At 34.1% G+C, this 15,121-nt stretch overlaps 1 pseudogene; it reads left to right on the plus strand.

Annotated features, from left to right (window-relative positions):
* LOC126972577 (claspin-like) overlaps positions 1-14,599 on the plus strand; it is a 51,759-nt pseudogene extending 37,160 nt beyond the window's left edge.
* The last annotated feature ends 522 nt before the right edge of the window (positions 14,600-15,121 follow it).

A 15,121-nucleotide genomic window follows, 5' to 3' on the forward strand; every position in this document is an offset into this window, starting at 1 on the left:
AATTTATTTAGGAATTATGTGTATCTATATCTAATATATAAAATTCTCATGTCGCGGTGTTTGTAGTTAAACTCCTTCGAAACGGCTTGACCGATTCTCATGAAATTTTGAGTGCATATTGGGTAGGCCGTAGTTCTGAGAATCGGACAACATCTATTTTCATCCCCCTAAATGTTAAGGGTGGTCCACGCCAAATTTAATTTTTTAATTTTTTTGACACTTTTTTAAAATTTGTCAACTACGATCAACAGTTACTTTTGTATCGCGATTTTAATATCGGCAATGCAACGTTTGTTGTGTCAGCTAGTCTATATATATAAAAATGAATTGCTGTACGTTAGTCTCGCTAAAACTCGAGAACGGCTGGACCGATTTGGCAAATTTTGGTCTTGAATTATTTGTGGAAGTCCAGAGAAGGTTTAAAAGGTGAATAAATATTAAAATGCTCGGAATTAAATAAAAACAACAATTGTGTAATTTTTTTTTTCCTCTGATGTGTCTTTCAGAAATCAAATTGAAATAATAGTTTATAATGAATAACAATTTAGAATTATTATATCTTTTCTCAGAAGGTAAAATTAAACTTAATTTTAGCTTACTATAGTTGGTAGATTAATTACAGTTGTTAACTATCTATCAGATTATTTTTATGTAGATTGATAAATCATAAGTTAAGCCACAAATTAAATTTCTGAACTTAACAACAATGACGTTCTATACATATAGACAATGCACCTCATATAAAACCAAATCCGAAATATGGCACATGCCACAAATGAAAATAGGCAGGAATGTAACTATTTCAGCTTCAGCTGCGTATTTTGAATTTAGAACCCGATTTGGACATTGACATCAGTGGAGTAGCAATTAGGTATTTTTTTTAACACAGACGAAAAAGAGGGTTTTACGTTCGTCTCTATTTTCCGATCAAGATCTCTTCAGTCGGAGGTTTTTTACGTTTTTAATCAAAAATCACACTCACATTATAAAGGGGAAAGGTAGGTATGTTGATTTATATTATTCTGTTCCATCCACAGAAATAGGGTTGCAAGATGGCAATCGAATATAATAATTATTATAGTACAATACATTTTATGTCCGATATATTTGGTAGGTCTGAGAATCGGTCGTTATTTATTTTTTATACCCCAAAAATTTTAATTATTGGTTTTTTCTTATTACGATTATGGCAATACAACGTTTGCCGGGTCAGCTAGTCTACATTAAAAATTGAAATTCAAGAAAAGCGGTATTATCCAATACATTGCTTACCGGAGGACATACTTGATTGAATATAGGCTTAACTAAAAAATTAATTATTAATTGAATTAACTTAGGCTTCGTCTGATTGGTCCTCAACCACCTTACTTAAAGCTACAAGTACTTGTACTATTATACATTCTTTGCCAAAAGTAAATGTGCTGCAATATTTTGTACGTGCCTCATCCCTAAGTAGGTAGCTAATAACATAATGTGCGTAAAATATTAAAATGTAATATTGTGATCCTACCGTAGCTTTAGTTACGAGCTGAGTTCTTTTTGTATTCTGTATCAGGGCTTGATTCATGATGCGTTAAGATAGTTTTACTTTAAATATGTTACTTAAAAATTAAGTAAATTACAGTAATACATTATACTTATAATATGGGGAGACGGTTTTTTTCATTGGTTATACTACGAAAACTACTGAACCGATCGGAATAATACTTACACTATAAGATGCAACTTGTTTCGAAGGTATATGATATTATGTTAGTGATTACTTATCCAGAACCTATATTTTTTGACTTAAAAATACCTAAATAATTCAGTCTTTATCATTTCATTACTTATGACAATTCATACAATGAGCGGGCGCGGGGTACTTAATTTATATGGCAAAACAACATTTGCCCGGTCAGCACTTGTAGTATAATTAAAGGCACATCTGTTCTTTGCTCTGTAAATTATAATACATATTTATTTTTCTCTTTAAGGTGTTATTTTCATACGAACTTAAACAATAATTACAGTTACTAATTAGCATCAGTTCTTTTTGTTCTTATTTTATTTATTGGGATAATGTTATACATATATCTTCTTAAAAGACTATATATTTATGCACCTGTGTATTATAGCAACTTTTACAGCTATTAACAAGTAAAGAATGAGAATGAAGACTTCTTTGATAATGTAATAATATAATATAGAACATTTTTTTCATAATGCTCTGCTGGATGAAGTCTTGACAAGATGAGGTCCATTCATTATTTAAAGTTTTTCTATATATTATTAATTTGGCCCCTTTGTCTGTTTGAATATATTTTTATATCCTTGCGTCACTCGAACGGTTGGTTCAGTTGGTAAGAGCGCTCAGACGGGACCCGAGAGGTCGCGGGTTCGAATTCCGTATGTTTCATAAATTTTATTAATCCCAGAAGTGAAGGAACTTTAAAAGTAACAAGTTGTGTATGTATAGATTTTAGAGATTTAAATTATTATTTTCAGGACACAACTAAAGAGGAACAAATCGAAGGTGTTGTAAATAATGTGAAGTGGCAAATGTCGTTGGATCGTAAGGTGGGAGCGCTCAAACAGTTGCAGGGATTGGTCTGGCAGCAAGGATATGACAAGGGTGACATCAAAGGCCAGTAAGTGTGCCAAATATATCTTTTATATACATACTCAAATATTATAAACCATCCATATTGCATTCTAGAACCGCACATTATTACATAAAAATAGACTGCTTTGTTAGAACTAAGAAATGTCGATTTGCAAAAAAAAAATTGGTAAATCTTGCACGTAAGTAAGATATCGAACGATGGGATAGTTGGGGCCGACTCTAGTTTGTCTCTGAATTGAAAAGAACTATGACAGCTGCCAGTAATATATTCATTAAGGCCGTTACCGTACCGTTATTCTCACTCCATACTTTTTACATGTACTGTGTTTGTGTATTATTGTGCTCTGTTAAGGGTAAGGTAGTGTTGTTACGACATACAGAATGTGTGTGTTTCTGATAATATAAAGAACTCCTTATATGTGAACTCCCTGTTAGTTTGAATTTTATTAGAAATGGCAACAATAGGTAGCTACTATATTGTACAGAATTTGCAAAAATTAACTAAAATATATTTCTTTTAGAATAAACTGTAATACACATTTACTTATGATTTTTTCTGACATGGTTCATGTTTATAATATAAGCAAGTTCGGTTTACCAACACTTAGTATTGAACATTCATTTTATAGTTATTGTGTTAAATCATTAATATTTTTAAATCATTTCTAGTGTCTATGATGATGTACTGCCAGCACTTGAACAGTGGAAAGCTGTTGATGGCCAGAAGGTTTACATATATTCCTCAGGCTCTGTGCAAGCACAAAAGCTTCTGTTCGGTCATTCCTTGGCTGGAGACTTGCTGAAATTCATAGAAGGACACTTCGATACAGCAGTTGGTCCAAAACAGGGCATGGAGAGTTATAAAGCAATTGTTGAGCAGATTGGATGTTCGGCAGAAGATGTACTGTTTTTGACTGATATTGAGAAAGGTCTGTATTAAAAGTCTGGCAATTCAAATATTTTTATAATAGGATTTTCTATTTTAATGTACCTACTAATCGATTTAATAAAGTGTTCCATGCAATACATAATGAAAAAAAGGATAAAAGAAAGGTCCTAGAAATTCAGTGGACCTAATTTTTAATTAAAGTTGTGTTACAATTACATTTATTCACTAACTAGCTGACCCGGCAAACGTTGTTTTGCCATATAAAGTATAATTCACGCGATAGTTTTATAAGTAATAAAATATTGCCTATATTATAGCCTGTACATCATTTTGTTTTATTGTCAATAGTTTTTGCACCGCACGCAAAAATAGGTTTTCGATTTTACATCTTGTGTTACAAAATAGCAATTTTACTACGGATCCCTAATTTTGAAAAAAAAAAACATAGCCTATAGCCTTCCTCGATAAATGGACTACGCAACACTGAAAGAATCATTAAAATCGGACCAGTAGTACCAGAGATTAGCGCGTTCAAACAAACACTGCAGCTTTATAATATTAGTATAGATTAGCCTCAGTGGTGGTTGCTCTCCAGTCTTAAGCTGTAAGGCTTAGATAATTTATACATCTTGATAGAGCAAGAGCTGCTAGACCAATGAAAACAAGCCAGGCTTATTACTTTTATTGTGTGTGACAAGCTATGACTTCACCCTAATATCTATATATATATATATATATAAATGAATTGCTGTTCGTTAGTCTCGCTAAAACTCGAGAACGGCTGGACCGATTTGGCTAATTTTGGTCTTGAATTATTTGTGGAAGTCCAGAGGTTTAAAAGGTGAATAAATAGGAAAATGCTGCTAAATTAAATAAAAACAACAAATTTGTTTTTCCTTTGATGTGTCCATACATAATTTCTATGAGAGAATTTATTGACGCACGGTTTGACAGTTCTGCTGTGAAACAATTTCATTACGACAGCAGGATGCATATTTTACGAAATAATTTTTGATGTTATGATATATTATTGACAAATTCATATAAAAACATTATTTTATTTATTATATACAGAACAACGTCTGTCGGGTCAGCTAGTCTTCAATATTATACTCTTTTTTAGCTACATTGACGATTTGTATGTCATTTTGTGTTAGTTTGCATACATTGCTTAAAATAGAGGATCATCCATGGTGAGATAATATCTTTGAGCTGATCCTTTAAATGCCAAATTTTATCAAGTATAATTAATTATTGTCTTTGGATATATTTTACACATTTAACTTTTGTGTAACCTTACAGAAGCGGAAGCTGCCCGGAGTGCTGGTCTCCAAGTGGCTCTCGTTAGCCGTGATGGCAATGCTGAACTCACAGAAGAAGCCACCGGCACCTACCCAGTCATCAAATCATTCACCCAACTTGCCACCAACAACAAACGCAAGACTGACCCAGAGGTGCCAAACTGATTAATAACTTAACTGAATGCTTTTCACATATATTGAGTTGTAGTAGTAGCTATGTAGTAGTCTTTTAAACACGCTTGTAAAGTGGGCATTTTTACATCTTATATTAGTTGTTAGGGCCATAAAGTAAATAATATTACACACTAGTGCATAATAGAGTTATCTGTAAAAAATTATGTTAGTGCCAATAAAATGAGTGTAAACAGAGCATTTTTAATTTAAGGGGGTAATACAGTTTTTTTTGTAACACCAAAGAGGTTTTATGGCTCTTAATATCCAATTACATTATCGAATTATTTATAATTCACAATAATTTTGTCAATATATATGTATAAATGTAAAAAATTTGCATTTTATTATCACTACCTTACAATTGGCGCGTGCAAAAAAAATAAACTTGCCCGCCATTTCCCAAAATCTTCATGTCTGTTTCGCATTTGTCCCTGTGTAGTAAATAATTGTTAATAGGTATACTTATTAAGTTTTAGTACAGAAGATGAACAATTGATAGATGTAACCCCGCCAGAAATACTAAATGCAGTCCAAATTGTAAACAAAAGCCTAAACTGCAAAATCTAGAGACAAGTACTAGTTTAGAAATGTATGCAATAATCTTTTGTTTCTCGTATGAAACCCGTGAGCAACTTGCTCTCTAGACACTCGGCTGATTTACGCCCTCGCATACGGCTCGGGCTGTAACCCTCGTAGATAATGAGCAACTCTTCTATCATAATATACTATTACATTCGCAGCTATACTGGAAGAGATTGTAAGAATCTCTCCATAGCTTTTATAGTTACTTGACTTAAATTCATATTAATGAACACAAATATTTTTGTTAACCGAGTGAATATCAGTTGCTTTCTGGAGCATACTTTATGGTTAATAATGTTCTTACTGCTCTTTCTATTAATTAGATATAAATAGAAATTACAAGTTAACAAGTGAGAGGCTTCCACTGTGGAGCAGTAATGTACAAGAATTATTGTATTCGTTTGCAGTGCCGTAGCGAAACTATTTTCTCTGACACGTACATCAGATGTGACGAATGCAATTGCGATTCGATACTGCTCATAATTTTTTGTTTCGTCATATATCCTGATCGGCACTGCATTGTAGTGGGAGAGCCTATAATTTTTTTTATTAGGTTCACTAAACGGGATACAATTAATATTCAATAAAACAGCGAAATACGTTAACATGTACGGGCGAGTGCCTCCTTCAAGAAGTGAACACAGCATGCTTTTAAATGTGTTCTAGATTTTATATAAAACTGAAAACAATAAGCTATAGATGAACACAATTCAACCCAAGCCAATAAACTGCTTTTTCTAGCAGACATCTTCTGAACCTAGGGACTGACGGATTGAATAAGTCTACCTTCTGACAGTCTTCATCTTCGCGTTTGTTCTCTAACAAACGCGAAGAAAGTTGACCAGAATATAATCGCTTTTACTCATAAAAAAAATTTATGGTGCATAGCATTCATCTTAATCTTTCAGAGAGCTTGCAAATATTACTCTACACAATGTTTATCTTTTTGGTGTTTATGGTGAAGCAATAAGTTTACTGTTTTAGCGTACCAGTGCGCAGTATTGTTAATTATAAGAATATTGTTGTAGCTATAGTATACTTCTAGCTTGATCCCTACTTAATCACAATTTATGTAGTAGTGGCTCATTTAAAGGCATTAAAGGCTTTTTTTGTCAAAATTAATTTGATTACGATTCTTTTTGATGTAATTTCTAATATACTAGGTACTACTACCACTTCGGAAACAAATGGCGCTCTGAGAGATGAGAAGCGGCGCAAGAAAATTCCCCAGCTTTCTGTTAATTGCGCTCTTTTTAATAAAAATGTATAATATTGACTGTGATTGCTATTGCTATAGAATAATCATAATCTTAGTCCCAGGTTGTCCGATCACTTCTGCTGTGGAGTAGTAGGATTGACGACAGAGCCATTTTTTTAATAAAACATTTTAATTTATTTTTAGATATTACCTGAACAGTGGCTGGAACTTTATTATAAAAGTGTATACATTTACCCTTAAAGCTATTCTGTATCTTAACATCATTAGCAGTATTTCGAGTATTCTTAAAACTAAAATATTTTGGATAATACTTAATATTAGTAAAATTTTATTATTCTGTTTTAATAACATGGAATCCCTTAATATTTGGTACTAAAAACTTTGTTTACTTGCAATGGTAGGGAATTTTTATGTCACCATTTATATCTAACTCCCTCAAAATGTTTACTTCAGTACCTAAATAAATTTTTTATTATATTTCAGAATGAACCACCAGTAAAGTTACCTAAAACTTGTATAAATGATGATTTCAAATCATTGGGCGAAGCAGATTCAGCAGAAGTACCAGAAAAAGAAGAACCATGTGAAAAAATGGAGGTAGATGATACTCAAACAAATGAAACACCTGCTGTAAACAACGAAAAGCCTGATAAACAAGTTGAGACTGTTGTTGTGAAAGAAACTGAAAAAGCAAGTTGTGCCGATAAAGATAAGGCTGGGGAAGTAAATTCTAAATCTGAAATAGAAGTGATCAAGGCACCTGAAATTGAAACAGTTGAAAATAAAGATACCAATGTTGATGAAAAAAAAATTGAAGCAATGGAACCTGTTATTGAGGAGCCAGAAATATTAGAACCTGTGCCTGTGGAATCTCTTGTCGAGAAAAACGACACCGAAACTGTAACAAACAAAACATCACCTCCAACAATCACGGAAATAGATGATATTACGAATGAAAACCTGGCAGATGTAATAGAAAACACTGAACCAGTTGTTGAAGAGCCACCTGAGATTTCGGATATGGAGGTGCTTCAAAACGTTGGTGAAGAACTTGAGAAATGTGATGAGATTTTGACCAAGGTACAGAATGTAATAAACTCTGAGAACATATCATTAAAACCCGTATTAAATACAATTACAGAAGAACCAATGGAGGTAGAAAATGATACAGTTGATAAAATAACTGAGACTGAATCCACACTTAAATCTACATTAGAAAGCACCCAGGTTAAGTCTGATTCTGTTGAAAATAAAGAAGTGGTTGTTGGAAGTAAAGATGGTGAAAATATTGAACATGAAAGTTGCAAAAGTAGGGACAGTACTGAAGTAAACGGTGATACTAAAAAATCTGAAACAAGTTCATCAAAAGTTGACAACAAAATTGAAGTAGTTGAAACCAAACATACCGAGGAAGATAAACCAGTTGAGAATCCGATTACAGAAGAGTCTTCACAAAAGGTTGATGCAGTGAAAAAGTCAATTGAAAATGATACCCCAGTGAAGGATTCCGAACAAAAAACCGAAACAGCGAAAAGTATAACCGAAAACGATACCACAACGAAAGATACCACCCAAAAGGTCGAACCAGTGAAAAATTCAACAGAAAATGATACCACCATAAAAGAGACAGAGGTCGCCATTGATACTAAAGAATCAAGTGAATCTAAAGACGAGAAAGTCACCGAATCTGTGAGCGAGCCTAAGGAAGTCCTTACAAATGGTGATAAGAATGGTGAAAAGGAATTGAAAGAGAATGGAATTAGTAATGATGATGTGAGCTCTAGATTATCAGTGGAAAATGGGAAAGAGGTTAACGGAGCTAATGGCGCTACAAATGGAGATCAGAAAGAAGAAGAGAAAGAAGACTGTAAAGTGCTTACAGAGGTGCCAGAGATCAAAGTGAAGTCCCTCCCTGCTGAGGAACCATGCACCGATCCGGTGGAGCAGCCGTCAGTAGCGTAAAATGTTACGTAAGTATAAGTACCATTATTAATATTTTGCTCAGTTTCATCAATCGACACCCATATAATTTACGATTATATACATTTTCGATTTGTTGTAAAAACGACGAAATTGAATAGGTTATTTATAAAAACACCCAAGACATTTTTGATGAGAGCCACAAATTCTGGGAAGATAATTATGCAAGGAGTTTTGTTTAATCAGTAATTATGGAATCCTTGCATGAAGTATCAGGTAAATGTGTTCAAAATAATGAATCACATCTACTTGAGGTATGTGGCTGTATATACACTGCTTAGAGTTGGACCTTCTATATTATAATACACTATAACATCATGATTATAGTATTATTTACAGTGCTTAATGTCTCTGGGCAAACTTTGTGCCTCATCAATTGTGGGATCTCTATTAGTTGCTAATATATATAAACTAATAAATTTTACTTATTTATAATATATTTATTGATTTTTATTAAATTAAATCTTTATTATTATAAAGAAAATTTGATAAACCGCATGTACAGCAGATAATTTTAACGTATTTTACATTAATAACCAGATACATATCATGTTTCATACCTATATGTTTGCGAATGCACAGCATGGTAAGGCAAGTTGTAGAAAAATCACCGAAAATACGAATAACGTAATAATAAAACGCAAACACGAGAGAGGACTCGATAGAAGACACAAGTTTCTCCCGGCACTGGTCGACGTTTTCCCGAGAGAGACTTGCATGGCCCGTGTATACGGCATCACCAGTGCTGTATGCATTGGTGCATATCATTGATATGCAGAAGAAACAGCGTGGGAGATAGCACACAGCCTTGGGGCACTCCAGCGTTCACGGGCTTGGGATTCGAGCAAAAACCGTCGACAACGACTTGTATGCTACGCCCAATGAGGAAGCTGGAGGTGCACTTGCATAAGCTCTCGGGAAACCCAAATGATGGAAGTTTTGAGAGGAGCGCCTTGTGCCATACACGATCGAAGGCCTTCGCTATATCCAGGCTAACTGTCAGGCCTTCCCCCTTGCTTTCAATAGCCTCCGCCCATCTATGTGATAGGTATACCAGAAGATCACCTGCCGACCGACCATGGCGAAAGCCGTATTGTCGGTCGTTGATCAACTGGTGACCCTCTAGGTATACTAAAAGCTGGCGGCTAATTATGCTCTCCATGATTTTGGAGAGCAGGGAGGTAATTGCTATAGACCTGTAGTTTGCCAGATCCGAACTGTCTCCTTTTTTTTGGATCGGATGGACAAGAGCTGACTTCCATGAGTCAGGGACTACGCCTTTGGAATAAGAGTGCCGGATTGAAATGTTAACAACATTGACATGTTAACAATTAAAGTCTCACCATAGACTAACTTATTACCTCTTCAGCAGTTTTATGTTATAGATTGCATGATTATCAAATTATAACAAATATATTTTTATCTGTAAATTTTATATTTTTATTATGAATTTGGTTCGTCATAAAATAAAGAATTATTTACGGTATATATTTTTTCGGTATCGTTTGGGTCCAAAAATGGTAGCTATAATTTGTTTATTTATAGCTACCATTGCAATAAATAATAGTTTTCAGAAATTTTCTAACATTTGCGACATTCGCTAATTTGTTTTTGGTTTCTTCGCACATCATTAGGACAGGCAAAGGGTTTGAGCTCATACAGCCATATTTGTTAATATTCAATAACAACATCATGTTAATGTGCTAATAATAATTTAATATTAAATTTCTTACTATCAATTATTTTATTTAATGAGTGGAAATTATAAAATGTGCGAATAGAAGTATTAAATTATAAATAGAATATGAAATAAAAACAATAATCTGCCAAATAAAATGGCGGAATCCCAGGAACATTTTACTCTTTCATCATTAAGAATAAAAGAGAAAATCAAGAACCTGATAATGACTTGACCTGTAAAGCAAGTGTTTTTTTTTCTGACGAATAATAATATTAAATTATAACATTATAGCATTCTTTGTAAAATATATAAAATCTCACTTGATAAAATAATATTAATATATATTAGTAAAGGCATTTTTTTATTTTAGGTAGAGAAAATGCCAACTTTGCTCAAAGATATATATCGTCAGCGTTTCCTAGAAAAAAAAATCTAACAATGCTCCTAGCTCTTTAGTAATATGTGGGTGCTTAGTTGGTAACACGGCTTCATTTAATCTATATATAGTTTAATATATTTATGTATCTGTTAATTATTATAAAGTTTTACTTCAACCGCGCGTAAAGGTTACACACACATACTTATTTTTTTGTTCGGATTAGTTAGTGGACTTAAGCGCGAGCTAAGCTTAAGCTTAGCGCGCACTCACAACGATGTTTATAAATACGGACTTCTAATCATTTCGCTTGATAAGTCATAAAAGCATAGTCTTAAGTTCGCTCTATATTTGTCAGCCGTAGAGGTTCAAACAATAAAATGTACTTTGTGTGTTGTTGACAGGGGCGGGGCGTGGTTTGCGATCGCTGCGCGGCGTTGATTGGCTCACATCACACGATTGACACAAGACTGATGCTACTTCCATGATGTTACTCGATGTATCGCGTAATTGTTACTGTTTCTACCACTGTAACTGATATCACACTTGTGGCAATAAAGGTGTACTGTTCTTTGTATACTACACAATTCAACAAGGCTGATCTTTTTTGATTTTCACTTTGCTTGCACAGTGAGTAGAATGGCAAGTTTCATATTCATTGTTCTCACTGCGGACGAACCAGCCTCCGCGGCCCATATTTTCGAAGATGACTATACAAATTACTATAATGTATTAGTGTCTAGTGTATATCGGCCATAAAAAAACAAAAGTATTCAAGAACAATACTGAAAAAATTTCACTTCGCTTCAATAGTGACTTACAAGTTACAACATACCTACCGTGATGTTTCGGCACTGATGCAGGCGTCATGATCGCGGATTGACGATGAATGACGGTAGATCGAGATTTAAATTATCTAGAGCAAACAAATTTGTTATTCTCGTGTTTTTATTTATATATACCATTGCAATTCAATAGGAATAGGAATTACTACCGTGATCATAGCAAAAGACATTTGAGAGGGGCAAATACATTTGTTTTAAATAATTAAAAACAATCTTCTGGTATCGCAAGTCACACCGCTATCATATCGCTTGTAATAGTGACAGAATATCGGCAGCTCATGGATTATGTATTCATAATGGAGGACATCCAACACTATTTATTTTAATCGTTTTTTATCTCCGGAGTAAAGAAGGACCAGAGAAATATAGCTTATTATTCTTCATCATTAAATATTATGTTAAAATATCTGGACAGTTTTTGTATGCAAGCACATTTTTAATGGCGCCGTTCCTAGACTCAGTGACTCTGGTAGCAAACAATAACAATTTCATGGTAGATGTACAGTTTTTATATGGATTGTGACGCGCAGTGATCATATTGTACATTGCCGGCTTTGGACACTCACGACCTAGCGTCGGGATTAAGTCTCAACTATGTGCCAACAGGGAATGAAGTGTCTATCTCATACTTCGTGTACCGTGAGCGTCGACACCTTGTACTCGTTTGGTCCTGTCTCTCTAATTTATAACGCCGTATCTAGTATTAGATTTTGTCTTCGTTATACGATTAAGGATATCTTTTGTGTAAGTGTATTTTTACAACTAATCACAATAATGTCGGAACTATAAGTTTTTGTAGGTTAAGTTATCGTAGTCAATATTGTAAGTGACCATAAGTCTCAAGCGACTATGAATTTTTAATTATTGTTTTCGATGCTATTTCGTATAATGCAGTTGTTTTGAATGAAGTCTAAAAGAAATTAGTTGGTTCAAAATTTTACTCAAATTTATAAATGGGGGCGTCCATATATTATTACGTGAAACTATTTTTGGCGATTCTTTCCTCTCCCTCTCCTCCTAATCAGGTATATTTGTGATATTTTTGTTTGACCCGTCTCCAATCTCGCTGGAGATTTTATATTTAGTGTTAATAATGCGTATGTTTAGTGATAATTAGTATATACACCTGCTGTTTTTTACTTAATTTAAAGCAATTCTATCGCAAGTTCACAACAAAAAGCCGAAAAAATTCCCCCTACTACCCCAGGTAAGTTATTGGGTGAGATTCGGCTTGACCCCTCGCTCCACCACGCCTTATAGAAAGACCATAGAAATCTTTGATGCCCCCTTTCGTAGCCCCCTATCCTGATAATACTCCTTTTAGGCGTGGTCCATATTCAACGAGTGACGATGAAAAAAAGCTACGGAACGAAATAGAAAAGAGATCTTTATCTGACTTAGTTCGTCGTCGTTCTTTGTATGTAGACAAGACCTTTGGCGTGAAGAATATGTTGGTTGTACACATTTCTGTTGAAATATCCTTGTTGTTCTTATACAAGCTGTACTCTGGCCGATTTGAACTTTATTTGATTGATCTGTTAGAATCATAATGTCGACAATGGTCTGCAATAATGTAATGTAATGCTCAAATCTAACATTACATTACAGGCTGATACACCCGGTAAGGGAGATTTTTAAAGGCAGGATTTTTATTAGTAAATTGACAATGTCGCGTCGTTATTGAAATGTGTATGAACAGTATCTCAAATACATACGTACAACTGACAAGTTTTGATTGCTTTGGGGTTGCATGCAACAGCAACTTGCACTACAAAAAATAACCACATTACAATATATTCGCTGATTATTCTATAATCCGACTTACACAATTTAAGTTAAGAACAATGTATTACTATAGATTATAAGTTATCTATTTTATGAATTAATTATTACAACTGCTAACACAAGTACAATGTAAAATTATTCCAGGATCATTAAATTGTTTCGGTTACCGGGGTAGTGTACATAATATATGACTGCTACTTAAATACTTTTGTACAATAATAATAATTATATATGTGCCAGGGTTTTGGTAATCACTCTGCCAAAAAATGCTACCTTTCATGCGATGTCAGCTTACAACATTTATTGTGATAATATTTAGAAACAAGACTGCATTTATGTATGTGATGGAAAATGGGCTGTGTGAATTGAATTTGGTTGCTAAAAACGGCGGAGAATACTCAATATGTATTCAATAATTCCTACTTTCGAATCTATTGAGTATGTACTTTTAATTGAATAATATGTATTAATTAATTTGATGCCGAAACATAAGCTAAGATATTTGTTAATATTGATATATAGTTATTGATTACAGGAAAATATTGTTTCTGTATGATTTATGACCAAACTGAAAGAACCACGTGTTTCTTGTTAAATCATATTTTCATGTTGTGCCACTAGATGGCGCTATTACAGTATTTAGTTGAGAGATGGCCATAGATTGTTGTTGTTTGTATCAAAAACATTTTTTTTGAGGGTAGTAATGAGATGAAGACTGATTGAACTTTGGAAGTTGCCAGAAACTAGTCAAGCGCGTTCCGAATCTCAATGGATCTGGTGTGTGAGCTGTGAGCCTCTGTGGGGGGAGTGTCAGATGCCGCGGTACTACTTTCGTATTTCATTTTGTATTATTTTTTATAAGTCTAAAATTTATGTTCCTCTTTAGTTGTAAGGTTGAGTCAACTCGTTGTAATCTGACATCAAATGAAACACCAAATTCTCTAGACTGATTTTTGAACTGTGTTTTCTTACCGCCAATACTTCGTGGTCAATTTAATTATATAAGACAATATTTTCTATGCTTTGATATTATATACTAAAAATAATATTAAATGATTTCTTTAGATTTGTATGTAAGTACATGATGATTCACATTTCAATGTAAGGAAAGTTTTTTAATTATCCCACTGATGATAATAAATATAATGGATGTAGAATTAAAGATTTTTGTTTCTCTTTAAACCTTTCTTATCGTATGTTGGTCATGGATCATCATCAGCCGGAAGACGTCCACTGCTGGACAAAGGTCTCCCCCAAAGATTTCCACGACGATCGGTCCTGCGCTGCCCTCATCCAACGTATTCCAGGATCTTGACCAACACTGCGTCCTCCGGTACGTGGTCGCCATGGTTATGGATGGTAAGTCTTAATTTCCACCGCCGCGAAATGGTAGGGAAGCGTCAATTTCGCCTCATGACGGGAGAAGGCGCAGTGCAATCATTGCCATGGTATAACTCTTGCTATTGTTACCGTCGCCATGACAGAACGACTATCGGGTGAGCTAGTATATTAGAGTAAGAGTAGTAATACCAGAATAATTAATATAATAATAGTCGGCCTTTTTGAGGAGGGTACGCGGTTTTGAAAGCAACCGCTGTCGTATTGACCTGGAACCACAACACGATCGACCATTGAGAAAGCTGTACTGTCGGTCGTTGATCAACTGGTGACCCTCTAGGTATAC

Source organism: Leptidea sinapis, chromosome 26 (assembly GCF_905404315.1).
Source record: "Leptidea sinapis chromosome 26, ilLepSina1.1, whole genome shotgun sequence".
NCBI lineage: Eukaryota > Metazoa > Arthropoda > Insecta > Lepidoptera > Pieridae > Leptidea > Leptidea sinapis.